This window comes from Ascaphus truei, chromosome 5, assembly GCF_040206685.1.
Source record: "Ascaphus truei isolate aAscTru1 chromosome 5, aAscTru1.hap1, whole genome shotgun sequence".
Classification (NCBI taxonomy): domain Eukaryota; kingdom Metazoa; phylum Chordata; class Amphibia; order Anura; family Ascaphidae; genus Ascaphus; species Ascaphus truei.
The window spans coordinates 120,435,885-120,444,162 of record NC_134487.1 but is presented as its reverse complement, the minus strand read 5'-3'; the positions used below and the strand labels follow the sequence as shown (position 1 = coordinate 120,444,162).

Here is an 8,278-nt window from a genome sequence, read left to right as displayed (position 1 = left end):
GGTCCGTGGCTCCTCGGGTGGTCCCCATGGGGAACTCCAGGTGATACCCACGGGTGTCAAGGGATCTCTGCTGGCCTGCAGTACCAATCATATGCCGAACAAAAAGTGCAATACACTGCCATGAAGACCCCCCCCCAACACATACAGTACAATAATGGGCAAAATTACTATTATCCAGATAAGGATAATAGTGCATTTGCCCATTTATAATAAAACATCAACCAGCAGCATAAAGTAAATAAAACTTGCATTTACCCCAACCAACCTAGCAGGAGGAAGGCCATCCTATTCCTCATCACCGTCCTTGTCCTCCATTGCCAGAAACATTTTTTGTATGTATTTTGTATGTATTTTTGTATGTATTATTTCTGGCACTGGAGTACATGGCCCTGCAGTTTGCTGATGAGGATGCTCTTCATAATGGCAGGGGTAAGTAGAAAAGTTTATTTACTTTATTTTTGCTGCCTGTCTAATGTGTGATTTAATAATGGGTTTTTATCCATATCTGGATAATAGTTATTTTGCCCATTACTGTACTGTATGTGTTGGAGGGGGTGTATTTATTGCTATGTAATCCAATTTTTATTTTTGGATACAGTATTTGTACCGCAGGCCTGCAGGGACCCAAGAGGAACACCTGAGGACCCCCGAACACCCACAGGGACCACCCGGGGAACCCCGGACACCAAACAGGGACCCCCGCCGGCCTCTGGTATCAATCCTGGGTATTAAAAAATAAATGATTTTTTTATGTGGGGGCAAAGGGGTTGGGTTGTGTATTGGTGGTTAGTACATATTGTAATGCTTATTGGGGTCAGAGGGGGTGAATGAAGGTCCAAGTACCTGCTTCACACACCCCGTCTGCCCCCAATAAAGCTGCTGTTGTTCCTTAACCCCTTCATTGCCTTAGCGGTTAGCCGCTAAGGTAATGAAGTTGAATGTAAATGCATTGTTATTGCATCGGATTGATGCCGAGGGTCTCCGGTGCTGATATTAGTGGATATCAGCTCCGGAGACTCCCGGCATCAATCCAATGCAGGAAAAATGCATTATGTTTTCTCAGTCCCGTCCCACCGCTTATCGGCAGCTTCTCATCACCCTCTTGCCAACTTTTACTGGTGAGACGATTTTGAGAGGAAATCTCAATTCTAGAGCTGCGATTAGCCTCGATAACCTAATTGGGGCTACTACAATAGCACGAGTTTGAAAAGCTGGCTATAAGTGGCGATAAGTGGATTATCGACGCGTTTGGCGTTTTTTTTGGCAAAAAAATTGCCGAAAAGGTATCTTATCACCGACTTATCGGGGCTTACTGAATAGCAGTAGGCGATAGTTTTGGCGATAAGGTGGTGATAAGTGGCTTATCGCTGCTTACTGCATAGGCCACATAGTCGGACGCAAATGCATTGATTTTATCACTGCTTTGTGAATATGCCCCTAATTGTCTGGGAGGTTCACATAAAGCTCTCCCCAGAGCTCAATGCAGTTTAAAGGATAACATAGTAAAAGAGCAGGACATGCTCAGGGGGCAAACATGTATGTATGTGCAACTCCCTGTGTCTGCTATCAGCTCAGGACATGGCGCCTTTAAGAATTACACTCCACTGGACCATGTGACTGTGCTTAGTCAGTGGAATGACAGTTGGTGACAGTTGAAGAGAGAGAAGCTGGGGTGTTCTGCTGAGAGCTAAAGGACTGTGGCTGTGTGCAGATCCCTCATGTACAAAGGGTTCTGCATGAGCCCCACATGGAGAGAGGGAGAAGAAGAACCCTGCAGAGAATAGTTTCTGTTATAAGCAGCAGCAGAAGCAGCCACAGCAGTAGCAGCAGTCTGCAGACAGGCTCTTTGAGCAAAGTATCAGGGGATCATCAGCCTCCAGCCTAAGGAAACTGAGTAACTACAAAGAGGATCTTCATCAGCAAGACACGTAAAAAGAGTACTGAAGCCTTTGCGAAACACAGGCCTGACACGGTACCACACCAACCACCATGAGCTCCAACGTTACGTGCTAGCACATACACCAGGATTCCCTATGACACACGGTTGTCAGGGGTAATGTAAGATTCTCCAATACCTAGGATAGCGCAGCGTTGGGGTTGTACTGTAAGTGTGACAATGGTACTATGGTGATCCTCAACCAGTGAGGTTCGCTGTGATGGTTTAAGAGTTGTGTTTATACCTTTTCTATTGTTCATCAAATTGTTATAACTACCCTGGTGTCGTGCCCGGTTTGTCTGATATATGATCACGTGCTCAGCTGGTAAATACACGCAGCACTAACGGGGAGTAGAACTCAGGCCCCCGCATGAGCAAGAAACAGATTAGTGTGAGGTGGTTAACGGAGGGGTTACATATGTATGTATATCTTTACATGGTGCCAGCCATATACATAGCGCTTCACAGCAGTAATACACGTGACATAATAATATAACACACAATGGGAATAAGCGCTTCAGACATATAGTAACACTAGGAAAAGGAGTCCCTGCCCCGAAGAGCTTACGATCTCGAACTAACTAGCATTAGGAGTTAAACGCCTGAGGGGAATTGCTACTTTAATACTTGAGAAAACAATTTAGCAACATTTTCAGTATTCGCTACATTTACCGGCATATCTCGCAGGATTTGCACATTTTCATGTAAATGTCACACATTTAGTAGGGAATACAATGGATCATTAATTTAGAAATATACACACATCTTTTGTCAGATGTTTCTCCCCCTTACAGTACTTTTGAATAAGAGTTGTGAGAGGGAAATAGCTTTTTAATAGGTTTATCCTCAATAATACACAGCGTCAGTATTTCTTAATGGAACTTGACCAGAAGTAGAACAAAAATGGATAAAAAATACGTTCCCAAAGGCGCATTTATTGTTGCCAAGGTGATTAAGCAGCAGTGCAGATAAGAGGTAAGTTTATAAATCAAGCCACACATACACGTTAAAATTATCTATTGTTTACTTATAATACTTGTCTAAAATGGCTAATCTTGAATAGTATTTTTTTTTCTAAAATTACCTAATTATATTAAATAAAAGAACAGAGGGGTAAAGGTATTAGCACTGTAAGCTTTTGATCTTTCAAATGTACACTATTAGCCATTGGTATCAAATGTCTTCGTGGGGATTTATGCTTTGAAGCCAACCAGGATAGCGGAGGAGTTCAATAGAGAAAATATGTGTGATAATTAATGTAAGCATGAAATTATAACTATTGTGATGTTTTAGCCTTTTCTATTATTTTGGAAAATTTGGAGATGCAAAAGAGAAAGCATAGATTGCAAACAGCCAGTGTCATGCATGGTGAAACAGTGAACTCATGTGGCCAGCAGGAAGATAGCAAGCTGGTGAATAATTATTGTGGGTAATATTCCACCTCCGAGATTCTCAAACCTATACTCAGTGCCCTGAGTCGTATTTAAAACTGTGGTCCAAGTACCAGTGCTGGATCCTGTGACAGGAAAAAGGATTCTATCACTCTGGCATACAGCCACAATGCATATGTCTGAGCCAGTCGTCGATTTTCAGCATACAGGGGCCTGCAGGCCGATTGCTGAGAACTAGGTGTGCTGATTGCCCTGATTATGTCTGTATGTATATCTTTATTTATATCACCATCCATGTACATAGCGCTTTACAGCAGCAATACTCATAACATAATAGGAATAAGCACTTCAATAGAAAAGTAGATATTAGGAAAAGGACCCCCTCTCCAGAAGAGCTTACAATCTAAGTAGCATGTAGGATAAAACAAAAAAACAAAAATAATATAGCAGTCAAGCGGGAGATACCATTCAGCTCTAAGCATTTGCAGATCATTCATCGCTCATTATGGCGTCACACTTTCATACTGGATTTCGGCATCCCATATTATAAAAACTTAAATGTGGCAACCCACATTGAGAAATGTAACGAGAAATTTGGGCTCTGATGTAAGGAGAGGCAAAAGAGCCTTAAAAGAGAGGAGGAGAATTTTGTAAGTAATACAGGATTTAATAGGAGAGGGATGTCAGTAGGAGAGGCTGAGACAGATATAAGAGAGAGTAAAGGGATTCTACCAGCAGTCTTTAGGATAGATGTAGGGGACACAGATGAAAGGCAGCAAGGCCGGACAGTAGAAGGTTAAAATAGTAAAGACGAGAGAGAATGAGGACCTGTGTTAGAGTTTTAGCAGTAGAGAGACAGAGGAAAGGGTGTATGTTTTCAATGTTACGGAGGAAAGATCTACAAGTTTTAGCTACAATGTGAATGTGAGAGGAGAATGTGAGTAAAATGTGACACCTTGGCAGTGTGCTAGTTAGGCGGAAGGTATACTAGAGGCGCAAGAGGGAGCACACGCCTGCTGCAGAAGTGATTTGTGGCTTAGGGGAGAGACACAACCGGGAGGCGTGGTGGAGACATGTAAGAGGCGTGGCCATGACACCACCGAGCTGGTTCACCCTCATTGGCTGAACCACTCACGTGACCCGGCCGTCGCGCAACAAAATCAAAATATATAGTCTGCAGGGCAGTCGCGCGCGGTCGCGCTTCATCGTGCGCACAGTCTCGGGCTCTATGGCCTGCCTCATAGAGGCATGGCTTTTTGTTCGCGCCACGTGCATCGTCGCACTAAGTATGGACGCAGCCTTATACTAGGAGAATGATAGTGCTGCCAACAGTATTGTAGAAGGGTACAGTAGGGCTAGGCTTGGGAGGAAGTTTAAGGAGCTCCGTATTTGACATGTTACGTTTGAGTCGGCGTAGGGCCAGCCAGGATGATATAGTGTTAAGACATTCAGAGACTTTGGTCTGTACAGCAGGTGTAAAGTCTGAGGTTGAAATGGAAATTTGTGTCATCAGCATAGAGGGGATATTTGACCCCAAGAGATGTGAATTATGAGCAGGGTCTGGAGCCCTACATAAACCAGGGCTCATACCGTTTCCAACCAGCTGAAGGGCTGCGAAATAACACCCATTTCTTTGTTATTTTTGTTGCTGAATTAAAACAGTTTAATTTGACTAATCTGCGTCCTGGGCTCCTCTGGTCCATGCAGTCACAAACCCCAATAACTTTGACAGTAGTGCCTGTAACTAATTAAAATGTGTTTTTTTTTTCAGCTGTTACTTGCGGCTTGGGGACTTTTATATACTGTAGTAGTTAATAAATTAGTTCTTGAGGTTAGTTTGTGACATGCTGAGGCTGGTTTGTTCACATTCTCCATTAACTCTTGACTTACCCATGCCTCGAGCTGATCCCCTCTCCCAATCCCAATAAACACAACTGAGACGCAGCCGTGAGACGCACGCCAGACAGAGGGCTGTTTCCAGGGGAAGCAGAAAGTCTACCTAACTGCAGCCGAGATCGGCTATGTGATCTAATTGCTTTTAATCATTCGACATCATGTGAGTGTATTGTATTATACTTACCTTTTTTATAAATATACTACAGTCTGCACTATGCCCGGTCTTTGTTTTATCATAAAGGTTACCAGCGCATATATTATTGCTGAGGCTGACTAAACATCTCTATCGTAGCTGGCGATTCATCACTTAAAGAAACCATTACGCACATATATCCATCCTCACATTTGTGAGTATGCTATCTATAGACTTTAAGAAGAAACCCACATTTTTTGTATTTAACAATACTGCACTATCAGATATTTATTTTTGTCTTCACATGTTTGCGCTTCCCAACGACCACAACTTCATTCACTGGACATCACAATGGCCACCAGCCCTTATTTTTAAAAATATAACAGATAAATCAGACTGCTCTCTTATAATGGTACGTCCTAAAAAGTTATAGTAGCAGGTGCATGGAGGTAAACTATGTTTTATCCTTCCCTCTTTGGCTACATTATCTACCTTTCGGAGATATTCACTTATGGGCTATTATTGTCAGTAATTTGAAAATATTAGCAAAGAGTGCATTCTAGTGGGGTTCTTTTGACCCTTTCTTAGGGTTTTTCCTATGTGCCTATTATTATAAAGTCTGAAATATCCCATTCCAATCCCCTCACCCTATCCTCTAATCTCTCTCGGTGTTCATGCACCTCTGTGCAGCAGGTGTGCGCTAGGTACAATATATACTATTCTATAATGATTGTTGCAGAATATATGTCTGTATAGTTCTGCAGAGTATGGATTGATTACCAAGTAAAATTATCCCATGGAACTCACTGACCATGTGAGAGGAAGCAACCACGTTAAGAAACACAATTAAACACAATTGGAATTACAAATTAAATGTGGTCAAGTAACCACATGTGTATAGCAAATAACCATTGATAGCACTATCCCTTAAGGCTAGGGCCCCGCTGCACACGCCCGCACGGCTGCCTTGCTTGCCAGCGGCGCGTGCAATTCACTGCACCGCGACCTGCGGTCTGCAGTGAAATTTTTTCGGAGCGGGGGGCGTGGCCAAAATGGTTGGGGGGTGCGGCCATGATGTGAGGGGGCAGGACCATCACACAGACACAGCGCAGCACTGCAGATAGCCCCACAGTCCCTCACAGCCCCACAGCCCCTCACACACACACAGGCTCTCATACACACACACAAATGTGAAGGGGAGCAAGGGGGGAAATCAGAACGGGGGGGATCGGAGCAGGGGGGAGAATCGGAAGGGGGGATCGGAGCAGGGGGGGGATATCGGATTGGCTGCTGGGATCCAATCTGTGATTGGTTCCCTTGCGTGTCACGTGACGCGGCACTCGCTGAAACCACAAGCTCCTTGTAGCTCCGGCTGGCTGACGCGTCACTGCACCCACCCCAGACGAAGTCTCCACAGAGACGAAACGCGCGTCGGGTGTTTGTGACGCAACGCGTGACGTCATAGGTGTGACCGCAGCGTTAGGCTGCATCTTTTGAGCTCCCCCACTCTAGTCCACAGCAGTAATTCTGTTTTAAGACAGAGAGGGTTAGTTTAATAGTTGTGGGCCCCAGGAGGCAGCCACTAGCTAGGAATTAGCATATAGTGGTTTGGCTTCATTGCCTGGAGAATCACCCATGGGGCTCACCATTAGACACAGTGCTAGCAGAGGTGTATGTGGCGTGTTCACCTTAACATGGTACTGACTTGACATTAAAGGAAGCACCCCATGCTGCCGGGTAAGTGAGATTATTATATCTCTACTTAACCCAGTGCCTCTCTGCCATTTCTGCTCTCTCCTCCTTATTAGGCTTATCATCTGCCCCCCCCCCCCCCCCTTTCCCCATGATTTATATCAATTGAGTAGGGGTTGTGTGTAAGGGCATTTGCTATCATTTGAGCCTACTAATACATAGTGGGTTCATACCCATATCACAGGGTTATGCTACTCCTGGATTTAGGAGATGGTGGTAATAACTCCATCAGCCTAGTATAGTACTCCCACCCACTACACTATGGGGAGTTGTACCGGAGGAGAATTTCGTTTGGACTATGTGGGAATTATTACTAGCACTCTGTCATATTCCATGACAGTAGGCACATGAGATATTTATCTCAATTTTTCTAAGTACAGTTCCTAGGGTAATAGTGCTCAGCACCTATAGGTTTTACTTCTTATTTCCTTTCAGTACACTGGCGACACACTTTATTCGAGCTCGGCTAGTCCCACGAATTCGGGTATACCCGGGTGTATTGAGGTTTGTGACTGTTTTCTGCCCGAGTGCATTGGGTTATTTTCCAGGCAGGGATTGAAGCATTTTATTCCCGCTGGCTGCAATACAGGCATACCCCGTTTTACATACACTCGCTTTACGTACACTCGCAAGTACGTACATTTTTTTTTAATTGCACCTTACCCCCTGTGTACATACGCGTGCTTCGCGAGTACGGACACCAGGGGGCGGCGTGTGCGTGCTGTGGCGGTGTGCCCTCTCTTCCTCTCCCCGGCTCTTCCTTCACCTGGCTCCCCCAGCCCTTCCGTTCCCCGGCTCCCCCAGCTCTTCTGTTCCCTGGTTCATCCTCTCCCCGGCTCTTCCAATCACCTTCCCCTCTTCCTGGCTATTCCGATCACCCCCCGCCCCCCTCCCTCTTTCCCTGGCTCTTCCGGTCACCTTACCCTCTCCCTGGCTATTCCGATTACTCCCCCCCCCCCTCGGTTCTTCCGATCACTCCCCCGAGCCCCCCCGGTTCTTCCGATTACTCCCCCCCCCCTCGGTTCTTCCGATCACTCCCCCGAGCCCGCTCAGAGCCGCGCTCTAGCGTGCGTGTGCCGCCTCTGACTGCCATGCTTCTGCCGCCCGCAACCTGCACGCTGCTTGAGGTAGGGAAAGAAAGGGAGGAGGGACATGCAGGGGGTGGTGTGA

At 45.4% G+C, this 8,278-nt stretch overlaps 1 protein-coding gene across 1 annotated transcript in view; it reads left to right on the top strand.

The window, feature by feature from the left end:
• The first annotated feature begins 1,958 nt into the window (after positions 1-1,958).
• TMPO (thymopoietin) overlaps positions 1,959-8,278 on the top strand; it is a 63,393-nt gene continuing 57,073 nt past the window's right edge. The window contains exon 1 of the mRNA XM_075600535.1: positions 1,959-2,058. The gene's annotated coding sequence lies outside the window, so the exon portion shown is untranslated. The remainder of the gene's footprint in view (positions 2,059-8,278) is intronic.